At 42.1% G+C, this 18,703-nt stretch overlaps 1 protein-coding gene across 1 annotated transcript in view; it reads left to right on the top strand.

Annotated features, from left to right (window-relative positions):
• The first annotated feature begins 8,699 nt into the window (after positions 1-8,699).
• Positions 8,700-18,703, top strand: part of SATB1 (SATB homeobox 1) — a 98,047-nt gene continuing 88,043 nt past the window's right edge. Inside the window, exon 1 of the mRNA XM_060100166.1 lies at positions 8,700-8,848. The gene's annotated coding sequence lies outside the window, so the exon portion shown is untranslated. The remainder of the gene's footprint in view (positions 8,849-18,703) is intronic.

The following is an 18,703-nucleotide window of genomic DNA, read 5'->3' as shown; positions in this document are numbered from 1 at the left end:
AGCTTACTCTAGTAAAGGGACAACCAGACTGAGGATAAAGTGAAAACAGAAGAAAAGAGGACCAAGAGATAGTTGGTGACATTATTTGAGCAGCTAGATCTAATTATGCCTAAAGCAGTCCTTACACTGTATTTTCCAATTTATGTGAGTATGTGTGAGAATATGTATGTAGCAGGGAGAATAAACAATGAAACAAACTTTCCTTTTTGAGTTGGATTTCTGCCCCTTAACAGCCCAAGTTTCTCAAATCAATGTGGATTGCTGGATCCCAGCTTATTTTTTCTACCAAATCTGAATTTATAGACATGGAGCCAAGGAATCTGCATTTTAAATAAGCATTCTATTTACTTCCGAAACACATTAAAGTTTGAGATCTACTGCTCCAATTTCATGGGTTAGGAAACTGAGACTAATAAAGACTAGGTGTCTTTCCCAAGATCATTCAACAGCATATATTTATTCTAGGTAGGTGGGAACAATGGGTGGGAAGACATAACAAACTAGCTGATTAGTTATAGAATCAAAACTAGAATTCAGTTACGCTCTTGTCTTCCTGGTGACTTTGATCTTCCCAAGCTTCTGCTCTAATACCTTTCTTCCCTATTCCAACATATTTTTCATCTAGAATAGGAACATTGGGCAGCGTTCACAGTATATCAATATAGGAGGTACTTTAACAATCTTAGGTCAGTGTTACTAGTATGGATGGTCTGGAATTTGGAAACATTTCCACCAAAGCAAAGGAGAAGGGGCAGCGGAGCTAAGCAAATGCTGTCTCCAGGCAGTCCTCCCCCCTCCCCTTCCAAGCCTCAAGATTCTTGTTTTCACTAAAAATGCATGCAAGGGGACTTCCCTGTTGGTGCAGTGGTTAAGAATCCGCCTGCCAATGCAGGGGACACGGGTTCGAGCGCTGGTCCGGGAAGGTCCCACATGTCGTGGAGCAAATGAGCCTGTGGGCCACAACTACTGAGCCTGTGCTCTAGAGCCCAGGAGCCACAACTACTGAGCCCAGGTGCCTAGAGCCTGTGCTCTGCTACAAGAGAAGCCACTGCAATGAGAAGCCCACGCACCTCAACGAAGAGCAGCCCACCCACTCGCTGCAACTAGAGAAAGCCCACGCACAGCAACGAAGACCCAACGCAGCCAAAAATAAACAAATTCATTAAAAAAAAAAAACGCATGCAAAACGTTGCATTCAATTCTAGTGTATGTATAACTGTTTTAATAGGAAAAGAATTTCTTCCAAAATCTTTAAGTAAAAAAATAAGTACTCCAGAAATAGTGGCCATCATTATTCTCCGGCTTTGTGTGCCCTTGGCACAGCAGCAAATCACCCAGGAGGGACTTGCTTCTACCCCACTTACATCCCAGTCAATTCATTTTCTATTCTTGTTTAGATCCCAGGATTTCTTTTCTACTAGAATCATAATGACAGCAACACCATTAACAAAAGAAGCAATTGTTAGCCTGTATTGAGTACTAGCTGTTTTGAAACACTGGGCATTTACTCTGTAGAGGAGGTGGGTACAACTATTATCCCCATCATAAGGATGAGGAAGTTGAGGCAGAAAATTAGGAAATTTGTTCAAGGTCATACAGACAGCTGAACCAGGATTAGAATCCAGGCAGTCAGACACCCAAGGCTGCTTTGCCTATATCTATTAATTTACTCTGAAATTCACGTGAAGTATTATGATTTGCTCATGCTGATCCTTTGTCTTCAAAACTCATGGAACATATAAAACAGGTGAACTTTATTGTATAGAAATTATACCTCAAGAAAGCTGAGTAAAAAAATGACAATTTGTAGAGCGAGCTGTTGAGAATTTAAAGATTTGATTGTCCGGTGAATTGAGTGGCTGTAAGAATCTGGATGTGCCCATGGGAACAGAACCTACAAGAAACCAATCACATACCTTATGAGAGAATACCTAGTGTTTCTAAAGTTTTACAGGCGTTTATGGGAGAGGTGGGGTGTTCTTGCAAACTGCTGACTGTGGAATGGCGGGCAAGTATGCTTTCAAAGCAGGAAAGGAGCTGGGAAAAAGGAGGGTTTAGTGCACTCAATTTTTTTAATTGAAAAATTAACATCATTGAGACAGTCTTAGGCACATGGATATAGGACAGACTGAGTTGTAATATACTCTGAAGGACAGTAATAAAGAATTTGGTTTTCACTAGAAACATACATAAGCTATACAAATGGGTCTCTGTAGTTCCACAGAGCCTGAGAATACAGTTTTAGGGCCCAGTACAAGATCCATCTGTTTAGCTGGCATTCCTCAATAAGGTGGAAAGATCAGGAAGTTTAGTCCCAGACAATACATATTCTGATGCCTGCTGATCTTTGTGTCTCGCATTGAATGATTTACGCATTTTAAAAATCCAATAATATGTATCAGAGAATGATACAGAAAAATTACATCTGATCAAGAAAAGATCATTGTGCATCCATGTTGCTGTAAATGGCATTATTTCGTTCTTTTTTATGGCTGAGTAATATTCTATTGTATATATGTGCCACATCTTCTTTATCCATTCATCTGCCAATGGAAATTAAGTGAAATAAGTCAGACAGAGAAAGACATATCTTATGATGTCACTCATATGTGGAATCTAATTTTAAAAAATTATATAAATGAACTTATTTACAAAACAGAAACAGACTCACAGATTTTGAAAACAAATTTATGGTTACCAAAGGGGGAACGTGGCAGGGAGGGATAAATTAGGAGCTTGGGATTAATGTATACACACTACTATATATAAAATAGATGAACAACAAGGGCCTACTGCATAGCACAGGGAACTCTACTCAGTATTCTGTAATAACCTATATGGGAAACGAATCTGAAAAAGAATGAGTATATGTATATGTATATGTATATGTATAACTGAATCACTATGCTGTACATCTGAAATTAACACAACATTGTAAATCAACTATACTCCAATAAACTTTTTAAAAAGTCATTAAAAAAAAGACTGTTTTGCTCTTGAAAAATAAACAGTCTAGCAAAGGAAGTGTATAACATAAGGAGCACTCAAAATATGTGCTCCCCTTCTAAAACATCAGTTTTCTTCTCTTTCATTTATTAGTTCTGCAAATATTTATTGGGTGCCCCCTATATACATGGGAAATTGTGTCCTATAAAATGGGCAGTGTTATAAAGGGCTTTGCATCACCGCTCAGATGGTTATGTGGTATCAACTAGACCCTCCCGGCTCCAGCCTTTTCCTATCCACTCTGCCACCACAGTGACCTTTCTAAAGAGATCTGATGGTGTTACCCCATCCTTACAAGCTTTAATTACTCCCTACCTCATAAAGTAGGAAACATGCGACTGACTGGGGGTCCTTAAGCTGATTTTGACCTGTAGACGTTTTCCCCCTACATGGGTTCTTTAAAATATGGATAAGTCCTCAACATTTAAGATTTCAATTTTTCATAGCAATCTGAATCAGTAGCTTCTCTTTAAAAGCTGGAAAAGCTGACACTTGGTACCATTGGCCGTCACCATTCCATTTAGGCAGAGGATCTCTCTCCTGCTTGCCATCGTCCCGACCGATGCTTATGGTCTCAACTCCATCTGCTTTGCTCAGTTACATTCGTGCTTGGACCAAGGTAAATGTAAGAGTTTGCAATCCCTTGATGCCTAAACTCTATAGAGTATGTCTTCAAGGTCCTTCACAATTTGAAGCTCTTTGGCTTCATCCTTTGCAAAGACCCCATGTTCCAGCCACACTGAATTCCCTGTAGTCCCCTAGATGACAAGCTTTGTCATCCTTCGTGCTCTGACTCCTGCTGGACTCTGCTTGAAATACCTTCCCTCCATCTTCCTTTTCTGCCTAAAGGAATCTCATACATCCTCAAGACTTAGTTCAATTCCTCTATGGAACTTTCCTCAATCCTGCCAGAGAGTTATTTGCTTCTACCCAAGTGTTCCCATAGCACTTTGTGCCTCTACTAGCATTGCACTTCTAATAGAATTCTAAATTCAAACTTCTTTCTGCATCTGTCCAATTGGAAAATGTATTTCTTGAAAAGGAGGACTCTACCCACCTCTATATCCCCAACCCTTAATAGGGTGCCCGGCATCTAGTAGGTACACGATGAATGTTTACTGAATGAACAAAAATATGGATGAATGAATGAATGCATGCATGCATGAATACTTCCAAGAGAATTTTTGTGTGTGTGTCACAAGATTGTGACATTTAAAATAAGGGAAGTAATGACTCGAGACCAAATTTCAAAGTCTGATAATGATCATGACATCTTCTGATAGCAGTTCTTAAAAGTTCCTGTTCATTGTACCCTTTCCAGGAAAACAAGTCTTGAGAAAATACAGTGTATATAATATTAATAAATATATAAAGAGTGACTTAAAACTGATAGGGTGCCAAATTTTGGTGGGGGAGGGGTGGGTTAGAGGGCTGCATTCAGAGAGTGGATGGTGAAAGAAATCACAGCATGTCTCCCTTTAAGCTGGTGGTCTCTCTGGCAGCGTTTACCCTGAGAAGTGGAACATTTGGGCCACAAAGTGGCAGGAAGAAATCTGTTAGCTGGAGGCGATCATGTGGACACAAGTCACTATGAATATATCAGGTTTTAGAGCTGTGTACCATAGTTCTCCACTTTGGGGCACAAGGTAGGCTGCTCTATTTGGCCTTGTTGGGATGATTCCATGGAGCCATGTCATCAGTCTTGGACAATGAGTTGTGAGTCCAAATGATGTGTGTCACTTCTGGCCACAGCATTTAAATACCAGTATGAGACTCTCCAGAGTGATCTTTATTTTTACCATAGCAACATGAAACATTCAAGGTGGCAACTGTTCCATCTGCCTGCGACCCTAAATGAGGAGACATGGAACAGACCAGTAGACCTGCAGTGGACTCATCGCATAACCAAGAAGACAACCTTTTCCATTACAGGTCACTAAAAATTGGAATTGTTTGTTACTCTGGCATAACATAGCCTATCCTGATGAATACAATAGATTTGCTCTGTTTTGCAGCAGGTGGTAGAACTAAGACTAATGGCTGGAAGTATTAGGAAGACCGATTCCGTGCAATTTAAGACAAAGATGTCATAAAGTGTACAAAAACGGAATTAACTACTTAGGATGTTATTCATTCACACAGTGTACACTGAACTCTACTCTGTGATAAGTATTCTGTAGATAAAATCCTTGCCTCTATGGAGGTAAGTGGTGAGTTTCCCTTCACTCAAGATGTTTGTATTGATGTCCCTAAAGTTTTCACTGAACAAATCAACTTTAAAGATGCCTTCCAACCTGGAACTTCAGGATGTCTATTTCCTCCGGTCTAAAAAGGAAAAAAAAAATCTATTTAAAAAAATATTCCTTTGACTCAAACCATTTACTGATCTGCTGAGTTGTCTTTTCACATTATAATGTCATTTTCCCAGCAAGTAAGTGCCTTGCAGGCCAATACTGTTTTATTCTTCCTTTGCATCTTTCTCATACTATTTAGTAGGTAATATTTTACTGTCTGTTCTCCTAGGAAGATAATGAGCTTTTGACACTAGCTATTATTATTGACCAATTGATATGTTTCAGATTTAGTTGTCTTTCAACCATTTAAATTAGGTTTGGACTTGTTAAAAAAAAAAAAACTAGGAGCACAAATGTATTACCCTAATAACTTTCAGGCAAGATGATTTTTCCTTCTGAAAAAAAGCCTTAGCCCTGTACTATTGAATTTGTGTCCAATTACAATATTTCATTAACTTCTTAATCCAGTAAGTATTTAACGTATTCCTACTATGTGCCAGGGGGCAGGGTTTATATAGAGTTTACCAAGATATGTTATTTCATGCACTGTACCCATCATTACATCATTCTATATTATAACAGTGCCTATGAGTTCTCTGTATAAGACTATTTCCCCAGGGGAAAGCAAATTCAAAAGGTTGGGGCAAAACGTTCCCTTGGTTTAATGCAGAGGACCATATCACACCTTAAATTCTGGGGGCTTGGTTGATAATTTGGAGTAGTAGATGAGTACGTAAGAGTGTGTAAGGGAGGAGAAACGATCCTTTTTTTATATTTCGATTTCTGCTAAGCTTCATTTCAGGCTTTCAGAATTGGAGAATCAGCTGCCTGCTTCAAGAAATTGCTAATAAGCAGTAATTAAAGACTGAGAATTTATTCTTTCCATTCCAAACCTGATGTCATTCCCAGATGGAGATATTGGTACTAGTTAGGCAATTCAGCATTTTGGTAAATGAAGGCAGGAGGATTTGGTGTCTCTTGGACCCTGTGGAGACAGAAAGTGGTCCAGGAAGGAAAACTTGTGTTTTATTTTGTTTTGCCCATTGCAATCATTTATACCTCTTTGCTTTAGAACCAGAAGCTGAAGTGGGCACCTGTGTCTTAAAAAAAAAACAAAAACGAGGGGCTAGTTCTCTTAAAGAACACTAATGCATAAACTTTCTACATTCTTATGTGTTTAGAATTGTCGACTCTGCATAAAATGACAATCAACTGAAAAAGACAGATAAATTCCAGTGAATTCAATACCCATTGATAGAAAAGAACAGGCATATCAGAAACCAGAGTGAATACAGGCAGTATTATCCTTTATTTGAAAACCACACAAAAATACAGCACAGTTGATGTGCTGTCACCAGGACTTGAAAGTAGAATCAACCACTGTGCAAAAGGTAAAACAAGAGGGCACAGATATCAGGATTTTCCCAGCGTGCTTTATTCATAGACATCTGACAGAAGAGGACCTAACAGAGCTTTGAGGAAAAACTGAATTTTCAGCCCACTGCCACTTTCCAGGAACTTCACTGCAGAACAGTGCTCTGCGCTGGCGAGATGGAGATTTTAGCAATCTCCGTCCTGCTCCCATAGTTTCCTGCTCTCTAAATACAATTATTTATGGGGTCTTCATAAGAGAGCGAGCCTTGTGTGAAAGGAACTCAAAGTGCAGCTTCTAAAAATACACCGAGGCGCCTCTACCGTCCTTATTGTTACAAACGGACGTTTTGCAGTTCGAGCTTAACGACTACACACACACACACACACACACACACACGTACGAAGAGAGAAAGTAAAGACTGTGTTTTTTCTTTCTGCGATTCTCTTAACTTTGAGTAAACAGTAGTAATTTCCTATTGTCATACTCAGTGCGCATTTCCCAAAGCCAACACAACACAAAAGACCTGTGAGCTCCCTTAGAGCTGGGGGTAAGAACGGCAAGAAAAGAAAGCAAAGTTGACCGAGCTCCAGTTTCTCCTTAGCCTGGGGTCCTGAATCTCCAGTCACCCAGACCTTGCAGAGGTGTCTGGAGTTTCACTCCCCTTTTGGAAAGGTTTCCTCGCCCCTTCTCCTCTCCGAGTCCGCTGTCATTTAATCCTCCTCACTTGCCCTTTTTGCTTCCCGCTTTTTGGAGAAATTGGACCTCAGTTTACGCGTCTTTTGCCAATGGGTTGAAAAGAAGTACAGCTGCCGACGGGAGGATATTAAATAAATGAGCAGGGGCGCGGCGTGGGGGGTCTGCAAGAGGGTCCCCGCCTCCTCCTTCCGCCACGTGCTCCGCAGTTGGGGTGCAGCGCTCCTGGATGGGGTGCTGAGCGGGGCGAGTGTGGGGTGAAGAGAGGTGCACCGAGCAGGCTGGAAGGGAAGGAGGCCCTCTAGGAAAGATAGTCTCGACCGAACACTGACGAGCGAAAAAAGCTGGCCCACATGCCCCTAGTGGGGAGCGATCCACCCCACGGAGGCTGGCTTGGGGCGGGGGGTGGGGGTGCGTCGGGGCCTCTCACCTGACTTCCTCCTCCGCTGGCACACAGCTACAATCATCCCCTTCCCGCTCCCCGCTCCCCAACCCCCCAGCCAAAAAAAAGCCCAGCCAAACAACGAACAACAAGAGGAAGCCGCAGGCGGCTGGAGGAGGGGTGCGCGCGCTGGGGGCCCGGGAGAGGTGAGGGGGTGGGTGGTTGGCGGGCGTCAAGAACCGCGCCGCGCACCGCCACGCGCTCCCCCAGGCGCCCACACTTACCCTCGCGGCCGAGGGTCCGGTCTCCGGCGCCGATCGCAGCGCGCGCCCCTCGTCCGCCCGCGCCCCTCCGGCCCGCTGCCCCCCACACCCGGGCCGGCGCGCTGGGAGGGAGCCTAGGAGCGGCGGCGGCGGCGGCGGCGACTCGGGCTCGGCTCGGCTCGGGCTCCAGCGCGCCCAGTGTCGCCGGCGGTCGCCAAGGCTCCACCGCCAGGGGGAGAAGCCGGGGTGGGTGCCGGGGAGGCGGGCCGGGCCCTCGCCGCCCCGCCGGCCACCTCGCGCCGCACACGCTCCTCGGAGGCGGCGGGCGGCGGCGGCGGCTACGCGGGGTCCGCCGAGCCCCCGGGCGCCGCGTGCCCGGCCCGGGAGCTGTGGCTGGATGCGCGCCCGGGTTGCTGCGGGCTCCCGCGGGGGGCGCCCCGGCCGCCCCGGTGCGCCTCCAGACTGCGGGCGCCGAGACCGCCGAGCAGAGAGCGACTCCCGCCGGCCCCTTCCCCCTCCCTCCCCCGCCGCCGCCCCCTCCCTCCCCCCGTTAACATCTCCTCCCTCCCCCCCCTTCCTTCCCTCGGCCCCGCGCGCTCGCTAGCTCACTCCTCGCCTCTCTCTCCCCTTTAAACGCCCACTTCGGATGGGAAAAGAAGACAACTTAAAGTCAAGTTGCAATTAACTTCCGCGGCAGCCGCAGCTCCGGCGGCGGCGGCACCAGAGGCAGAAGCCGCCGCCTCGGAAGTCCGACGCCGCCGCGCCCGCCCGGGAAGCCGCGCCTGGTCTCGGGCCGTGCTCGACAGCCACCGCCGCCCCCAACGCCCATGCCTGAGTGAGTTCTGCTCCTTTGCCTCTCTCTCTCTCTCTCTCTCTCTCTCTCTCTCTCTTTTTCCTTTTTGGCCCCTACTCCTGCCCTTTTATCTGTCTTTCTTTTTTCGGAATCGATCTAAACTTCACCGTAGCGCCCACCCACCCACCCGCGGTGCCCGTCGTTGGGGCGACTCGGCTCCCCTCTCGTGGGCGCCCGGGGACAGGGGTCTTCCGAGCCCCTTCTCTCGCTCGCGGCCGGATCCGGAGGGGTGGCCGGGAGAGTGAGGGAGAGCACCCGGGACGGGGGACTTGAAGATGCCATTCGTTTTTTCTCGGGGTGTGGACACCCTCACACACACCTGCCCGACAGACCCCGGCTGAACAAGCTCCTTCAGGTCATGGGTATAGAACCCCTTTGGGAAGAGAAAAGGGGGATCGAAAAGACCGAAGGAAGCACACGAGGAAAGGGAGACCCTCTCTGTGCGCCCCGGGGCCGGGCTGGCAGAAGGGTGCCGGGCGGAGTAGGCTGGGGAGTGGAAACGTTCCCCCGCCGGATCGCAAGTTAAGCTCAGCATCCTTCCCCGGTCCATCTGCGCCTTCCTCCGCCCCCCGCCGGCGCGGCTGGTTGGGAGCAGTGGTGGAGAGGGGCCTGAGAAGTTTGTGTCAACTCCTCCATCCCGGGAGCCACTCGGGCCCCGGGGTGCTCAAGTTGGAGCCGGGAGTTTGAAAGGGGCGGCAGCCCGCGTTTCGAGCCCTCGCCGGTTGTAATGAGGTCGGTCCTGAAGGCGCTGCTGGAGGGAATGTGGGTTTGGAGTTGGGCTGGAGGCCGGAAGAGGTGCTGCCCTCTTTGCAGGGACAGAGACATCACAGGTGCGGCCTCGGGGTCCGCGCCGTGTCTCCCTCCTGCGGCCCCGACCCGAGCGTGGCGGCCTTCTCTGAGCGCTCCACTACCGAGGCTCCCGAGGCGGCGGAGCGTGGGTTTGGACCACCACGATGAGAAGGACAAAGCAGGCGGGTGGCAGGTCCGGGGAGTGACAGGCGCGTACCGGGGAAATCCACCGAGCTGGACTCTTGGGGGCGACCCCAGAAGGTGGAGAGGGGCTTAGGGCTCGTGCTGGAGATTTTGGCCCTGACCTTAATTAGAGCGTAGCAAATTTCACTTACAAGCGTCAACCACCGGATCGCCTCTCAAAAGTGCCCTGGTTGGCAGCTTGGACCTCTGCGCCTTTCCTGGGCGAACTTTCTCAGCAGCATTCCGGATTTCCAGGCAAATGCTGTTAAGACTTGGACTCCACATGGTTGTAAAGAGACAGAAAAGCTAAAGACGTCCTGTTCTCAGGAGAGAACCTTTCTGCCCCGACTGGCTGGGGTTCCATCCTGGGAGGCCAGGGGACCAGAGTTTCCCAAGAGGACAGAAGAGGGGGTAAGAATGAGTAAAATGCGACTTGCTGGGTGTCAGGATTTGTCCTAAGCAGTCCCTGAAATCTACAGTGTTTGTGCTGCTGACAGAGTAACTCATCCCACTGAAACTTTCTTGAAATTTACACCCAATCTAAAGTGGATTTTTCTGAGTTGTCAGGAATTAAGATTTATTCTGTCGTCAGAAGTAGCTGGGGGAAAAAAAAATAAGTAAGACTGGAGAAAGCCAAGGTTGAGGTGTTTGCTCTAAAAACCTTTAATCTGCTGTGTGGTACTCGTGCTATGATTTAGCAGCGGTCCTTTATTTCTATTGCATATTATTTTAGTAGAACAGCAGTACATTCGTATACTGGCTGCTCCAGTCTGCTGGCAAACATTAGCATTCAGGCTTACATTTTTGACAAATGTGCAGACAGGAATAGCATGAATAGGCATCTTAAATATTAACAACCTAAGCATCTGTTGTGGAACAATTTTAATATATTTACTCTGTTTTTCTCACATTGTTAGAAAAGGTTATAATAAGCGCATAATTTCAACTTTAGTTAGCAGGAGTAACTGGCTGTATCTTTCACTACCTCTCCAAGTGTTTAACACAATCACCAGACATAAATACTTTAACTAACTCGGTTAGGCACATTATTAAATACACTTTAGACAATGTGTATTCTATATAAAATGTAACAGTAGCAAAATATGTATCCTATTTGTGCACATTTTAAATGACTATACATTTTATAAATATACCAGGCATGTTTATTCTTCACCTCCATTTGACACTTATTACTTCATATGTTTCCTAATGGAAACAATATTTTAAATGTAGAGTTGTTCAGTCATATGTAATACATAATATGTAAACAGTAGCTATAAAATACAAAGCATTGTTAAATTTGAGTATGGCTACATGTAACAAGATTATACAAGAGAAATAAGAATCACTGCACAATTTTGTATTCCTTTCTAAATAATGAATACAAATGATGGATGAAAAAAGAACAAATAGGGATTTCCTTCCTAAAGTACTAGTGCCCTAAAATGTGTGGGGGGTGGGTATGGGGGGACAAGGGGGGGATGAAGGGAGGAAGCAGGAAAAAAAAAAAGATCAGCAGAGAAAGAAGACTTAAAGAACTTCCAAAAGTCTGAATAGTTATTTCCAGTATCAATGCATTCTTCATTTTCCCACAAGCTGAAATATGTAATAAATAATAGTTCTTTGTATGTAAAAGTATTCCGAAGGAATGCCTTTTGTTCAGTTGTTGTAATAAATTAATATATTCTTTGGTTGATAATCTACAAAAGGAGTTCTTTTGTCTCTCAGCATCTTAAACAAGAACAACAACAAAATGAATAATGGTTTATTTCTGCAAAGAAGTCTGTTGCCAAGCTATATGAACCTGCGATTGAATAAGATGATGTGCTGAGTGATGGTTAGGCAAGTCTGCATTAAATTAGCAAAGACTGAAATATCTGGGAGAGATTTTCAATGATTTTTTTCATGTGACAGGTTGCGGATTGTAAATTAGGCCTAAAAGGTCAGGTGACAGGCACTTGTTCCTCATTATTGTTAAAACCTTTTGGTTACAAACACTGTTAAGCTAAATACAACATGGATATACAGCAGGGACTCTATAAAGCACTCTGGTGGTTTTTCATCTGCTCTGTAAATTTCCAAAAGGGCCATACACAGATATGCCCTTTACACAAACACATCTTTTCTTCTAAGACGTGTTGTCTCAGATGACTCTTGTGTCATGTTCGTACTTGGGACTGATGAAGTATATAAAATAAATGCATATGACCGAATCGATCTTCAGACTCTGTCTGGACCTGTTGTAGTCAGATGCAAAAATGTTGGGTGTTTTTGCATTTGACTTTTACAGTCCACTGATTAATGATCAGAATTTGTTCAGGTTTTAAATAGAAACCTCCCCAAATTACCTTTTATACTTTTTAGATAAGGTAAGTTCTCATCTTAAATGATGCCAGGAGATATTTTGCTTTGTGCTTATGTATAAGGAGAATATGAGTTGCTCTATACTGTCAGAGCTTTGTGGTATATAGAAAATGGGAAGAAAACCACATTTTACATGAATGCTGTCAGGAAGGGTATCATCATTTGCTCTTCCTACTTTCCACTTCTCTCAGGGGAGTTCAGTAATATTTTGATTAGAATTAAAGAATGTGATCGGATTTTTATGAATGGTTTACCTTTAGATATTTCAGAGAGCAGAATAAGCACACACATTGAACAGGCCTAAGTAGCACAAGGTTGCAAAATATGAAAGGTGCCAGCTGCTTTTAATTAGCAAAGGAGGAGGATTTTGAGTAAATTCGGTAACTGAGATGATTAAATTTTCTATTTAAATATGTTCTTTGTCTTTTTTGGTTTTGTATAGTTTCTGCTTATTATACTAAGTAGTCATTTTTAGCATTTGTGATCAGATTACAGACCAGTCATCCTTCTTGCGTTTCCAGTTGGTTTTCAAAGTCCAAAACTCTGGGATGCTTTTAACAAATTGGTTTACATTTTGACAGAAGAGAGTTAAGTTAATTAATAGATCAGGCACGAAAATCCTCCACGGTAGAAGGTCTTTTCTGGTAAAATGAAAGTTATGTTTCAGCACGATGAGCATCAGGCTTCAGTAATCTGTTCCTCGTGTGGAATGAACACTTCCTACTTCAAGCTAGCAGGCACCTACTGTTTATTTACGCTGCATTAAACTGACAGCTCAGCAATCAGAGGAAAAATATTACTTACCTTCCTGAAGTAAATACCGGTTTATAGGTTAGTGCACGTATTTATATTCCTGTCACCACTAAATAACGGCTCTGTCTCCATTTTAATATCTACCTGTACTATAATCCAGGGCTTTAGACTCTTTCTGGTTGGGGGTAGGGGTCGAGAGGAGTTTTCTTATCATTTCCCAGTGGCTAAAGTTTTAAAAAGAGTCATTTTATCTTCTCATTTTTGTCCTGCGAGAATCAGTTGAAAGAAATATTATACATTTTTCCTTTGCATACTTCAACTATAATATCCAAATCCCCAAAGAATCCACATGCCACTTAAAATAGTCATCTTAGAGCAACCTCAAGACAAATATGTTCAGACACATTCAAGTGTACGTTTGCTAAATTAAACTCTCTACAAAATTCCAAAGAGATAACTTCAACTATTTGATTTCTTAGATAATAACTTTGATAAAGTGTCTTCTATTCCAAGCCATAGATGGAATGCTTCAGTTTTTAATGGAGGTCTGCAAATATGAGTATAAAGTGGGACACATTGATTGATTGATTGATTGATTAACACTGTTAACTTTCCTCTGAAAATATTCTTGCCTCCTTTGTCTTTTTGTTTAATCTGCCAACCTTGAATTTCAAATTTTTTACAGTACTAAATGCATTTGTTGTTTTTCTTTTTAAGTTGAAAGCCCATTCTCTTTGGAGACCCCTAGAAACTTCAAAATACTGTTAAAGTTGAATTCCAAAACTTATTATTAACTTGAGAAAGTGCTCGTTTTCAAGTATGCTCTGTAAGTAGCTCTTACACTCATCCTGTACACACGGTTGTTAATCTCTAATCACATGTTCCATTGACATCAGAGCAGAATGTGGTCTTAATACAGCATGTAAATCAAATCTGTTACACAAGGTTCTTCTCTTTCTCTCCCAAAGAAAAAGTGTCTACTATGGTAATTTATATATCATTCCTAAGTGTTATTCTCAATGGTAAGTCTCTTTCAACTTGATGTCTTCATAGAGTGTGATCAACACATTAACACACATTATTTAGTACTTTTGAACTTATGCCAACGGTACCTTTTGCTGTTTATTTTTTTTAAGTCTTTTTTAAGATCAGATATTTCATTTCAGAGTAAATAGATACAGATTGTGTGTATATATATTCAGGGTGAGATTTAGTAGCGTAGCATTTCTCCAGCATATTGGCCTATTTTTATTCTTTCAAGTTATTCTGTATCACTTCCACAGTTGTTGCTGTCTGAAGGTTCGTAAATAGAAATTCTCATCACCTCTTTCAAAGGACTCTCAAGGATGTAATTTAGCTTATGCGGTGATCCAGTTTAGTTATGAGAGATGAAAATTAGTTAACCGGTACCCCAGCATTTATGTCCCTAGATTCAGCTGAAATTTATTCAGTCCAGTTATTTGATATCTGGTAGTGAAGTGTCTTGTAATCAAACATTAAGAGTTGGTTCAGTTTCCAGTGGAGAAACGACCTTGCTGGATAAAACATTTAACTGTGCAATATTTTATTACACTCATCACTCATTTGAGAGCCTGCTTATTGTGGCACAAGTTGTTGCTGCACCTTAGGGGTGCAGGTCCCCCAAATGAAGCTGAGATGCTTGCAGAAGAAGCAGGTGTCAGGCTGCACTTGGTCCTGCCTTTGCTAGGATGTCTGTGGACCTGCATTTCCCTCCACCCCTTCCTCGGCACCCCTTCCCCCCAGGTGTGCCGGAAATGGAGGGCGTTGTACCCGGTGAAGTGGGTGGACTCTACCCAGAGCTATGACCTGATTTGTGACGTACCCTCAGAACTGCAGTAATGGTCCAGCTGCTTCACAGGCAACTGGGAACCACCTCATTTGGGGATGCTTCTGCCTTGCTAGCAGTGCCAGAGAGAACTTCGTCATTGTCACCTCGTCAAAGACTACTTCTTGAGAGCTCTCTTGTAGGGCTAGATTCGGAGAGCAGCCTCTGATATTTGGAGGGTAAGTGGCAGAAAAGTTCCATATGGGGAATCAGGGCTATAGCCACAGGGAGAGGCCAGCATTTAGTGTCCAGGGGAGGTTTCTGTGTTGGGATGTTGCTTTTTCTCAGCGAGAGATGATTTGGGACCAGATACCAACAGAAATTCTGCAGTGTGAATTCTACTCTGGGTGGTGAAATGTGGTAGAAAGCTCCCAGGAGAAATTACTAGATCTTCTTTCCCTGAGATATTTAAAGAAAAGGTAGTCAGTAATCTGTGAGAGGGGGAACTCTTCAGATGCAGTTTTCCAGGAAGCTGGGCATATAGTAGAGTTGATTGCTAGAGGTTCTTTTCTAGTCTTACTCAATGGTTTCTGATATGCCGTTAAGAGCATGCAAAAGACAATTTGGCCTTTTAATGTTTATAATGTTAAGGACTTTAAGGTAAAAGAGGTTTTCTGTTGTAGATATTTTATTGTAATAAATACTATAAATAAAATAGAACCTAGTATATGCAGATATCTTTTAAACTTGAGATAGTCTTGAATATAGTGTATCCATAATTAGCTGTTTGATGTTGAATGCAATTGAGTTTTCCTGTTCCAGTGAACCAGACAATGGAAATCACTGGGGATTAACAACAGGGCTATGTGATCATTCTTGATATAGCAGACCTTTTTTTCCTGTTCACTGATAAAAATATTTTATCAGTAAAGAAAGCACTCAGTTCAAATGCTTACAGTTTTAAATTTTAAAAGAATATCTAGAATTAATAATCCAAGTGTTTCTCACTATATTTTCACCAACTGAAATAAATGATACCTAGATGTTCTAATAGTAGACAGATATCTCCAGGCTGTGAGAGGTTGGAACAATATTTTAATAACTGTGCTTTAAATTTTTTTTGTTAGAGGTGGGCTGTCTTTGGGGTGGTTTAAGAGGACTCAAAAACAATTTAGAACATTATCTTAAAAGTTTAAAAATGACAGTCTTACTTTGTAAGGAGTCATTGTATTTTAATAATACTCTACACATATTAGTGTTATTGGAGCAGTAGACAGTTAATTACAGCCTTTTCTGAGACATGTTAACTGTATATTAACAGTCATGTTAAAAAGAATGATGTATACTCTTACATACAAGCTGCTGCTTGCTAGACTCTTTTCAAAATAGTCTTTTAGAATGTATGGAGTCAGATTTTGGGACCAGAATTATCAGAGTGTTTTCTACTAAAGCAACTTATTTTAAAACTTTTCACTGGGATGTAAGATTTTCAATTTTCTTCTGCTTCTTTTTTTTTTTTCTTTGTAATTAGCATTGGCTTGATCACTTTTGCCAGTGGCTTTAGAAATCAGTGTCCCTCAGTAGTTTTAGCCTTCCCACATTGTATTTTGAGATGCCTACATTTTTGTTTTGTGATGACTTTGGCCAACATAAGCCATTAAAAGCTTATTGAGTTGATTTAGCACCTCTTAGTACTACTCTTTGTGGAATCGTTTTAGTCACTGTTTCTTGAGCCAAGCTATGTTTTCTTACAATTCTCTGTAACCTGATATTTAAGATACATTTGAGCAATTGATCATAGCAGCAGTTCTAAGAATATTTTATTTTCCAAATCTAAAGCCTGGGTTTTTGCTTTGGCTTCTGGTATGGCAGAACAATGCGTGACTGAAACTAGTGAGGTTTAAAGCTGGACTGAGCCTGCCTTAGACAATTCTATCAAATTGGTTAACTATTTGAACTCCCTTGGTTAACCTGGATATGTTGACCATGTAACCTTGTAATACAGCACCTAAAAATGCACCAGGATTCCCACTTTACAAATCTTTAGGTGCTGCCCTTATTTATTTCTACAAGGTATTCAACTACAAGAAAAAAATTCAATGTAAGGTACATGTCTGTGTTATAGAAAACAGTAGAAGCTTCGCACTTAGCGTTCTGTCTTGCGTGGAGAGCACTCGTTAAAGATTTGCTGAATTAATAATAAAATAGTGAATTTAGCTTGTGCTGATATGGTTTAATGGGAAAAGACTTTCCTCTCTAATTTTCTGTTTTTACTGGGGTTATCTGCACACTTAATCTACACATGCCCGTGTTCTGGATAATTGAGTGTTTTTTTTCTCTCTGTGCTCTGTCATTTTGGACAGTAGCACTGGGGTTTGTTTTATCCTCACTGACCTTGAGGATGAGGCAAAGTCTGTCTGATTAGGTTCATGGTCCTTTGGTGTTCAGTTGTGGTAACAACCTATTCTGGTATAAGCACAGAGCACTCCCTGGAGGTCCTTGCAGTTAGGCTACCATGTAATGGTTTTTCTGATATTCTGGGGCCAAAAATACTATGTGGCCCAAGTCTGATTGACCTCTATCTGTTCTTTTCTACAATAATGATTTTTTTCAGGACCCCACTGGATAAATATCAGCCATGATTAATTGCATAAACAGATTTTTTTAATTGTAGCTGTATCCATTATTTTAAAATGTTTTGAGAGTTAGGGTATTTATATTAATGAAGATTTCACTCCATTCCTTAAGGATTGTGTTAGGTGCATCTAAAACATTCTGATAAGTTCTGGCCATTCTAGGAAAGTTATCTTTAAAAAAGACACTTCCTCTTTAAATTGATTTTCATGTGTGTGGCTCTTTACAGGACAGTGTTAGTTACACAAAGAAAAGTATTCCTGAAGCAGTACACTGCTGTGTGACCTATTCCATTATCATGCACATTCTGTCTCTTTAAAAGCAGTCTCCTCTATTTGCCCTATTAATTGTTGATATGTTGCCATCCACGAGACAAAAATTAGAGCTGTAATTAAATAATCATGTGATGCTCCTTTAGTGCCAGTGAGAGCAAACTCATTTTTCCAGGCCCTGATGGTCACTGATTATTGTATTACTACTGGCTTGTTTTATTTTTTTTTAATGATTCTCTATCTGTAGATTACCTAACTACTGTCCTTCTTTGCAAAATTAAAGAACATAGAGAACATTCAGCCAGTTAACTGGCTGGAGGTCCTCAGGGATGTAAGGTAGACATACCTTTTTCTGCTTTTGGTCACCTGGTAGGTTCTTTGGGGAGGCTATATCAGTGGTGTGGTTGCCTGCCATTTCATTTACATTGGTGTTTTGGCTGGGTTGGAGGCATATGGGGAATGCCAGGAGAATTACAAAAGGAGCCGGGTATTAAAATTCAGAAATGATTAAAATTGAAATAAAAGGATGCTGCTTCTTTGCCAGTACTCTGGCAGTCATAATGACACATAGAGATTAGTTTCCACCTTCATCTTTTCCTTCTTTTTCATTTCCTCTTGTTTATTGTTGACACATTTTCCTTATGTCTGTCTCCCGTCTCTGTATCTTTTTGCATTATTGTGCATTCCTAGTTCTCCCTCTTTCCTTAAGCATGGAGAAGCCTACTTAACCTTATTATAACAATAACAGAATAGGTTATTAATATTTAATATGCACATGATTAAAATTTCTCTCCCTTAAACATAGGTCAGCTGTATTATTATTAACTGGCATGTAATTTTTCATTTAAAATATTCTTATTCTGCCCTTGCTGTTTCTGAAATGTAGTCTACTTTACTAGTGATTTAATACATAATGTTTAGAAAACTGTGGTCGGCTAGTGAGAAAAGAACTTACCAGTCATGGATAATCAATTATGCATGAATTCAGATGTAACAGATGGAATCTGGTGAGTTAAGGTTTCCCTTTGCCTTAGTGGTTTTTTTTTTTTTTTAATT

Source organism: Mesoplodon densirostris, chromosome 5 (assembly GCF_025265405.1).
Source record: "Mesoplodon densirostris isolate mMesDen1 chromosome 5, mMesDen1 primary haplotype, whole genome shotgun sequence".
NCBI lineage: Eukaryota > Metazoa > Chordata > Mammalia > Artiodactyla > Ziphiidae > Mesoplodon > Mesoplodon densirostris.
The sequence above is the reverse complement of the archived record's forward strand: the minus strand, read 5'-3'. Positions and strand labels throughout refer to the sequence as shown.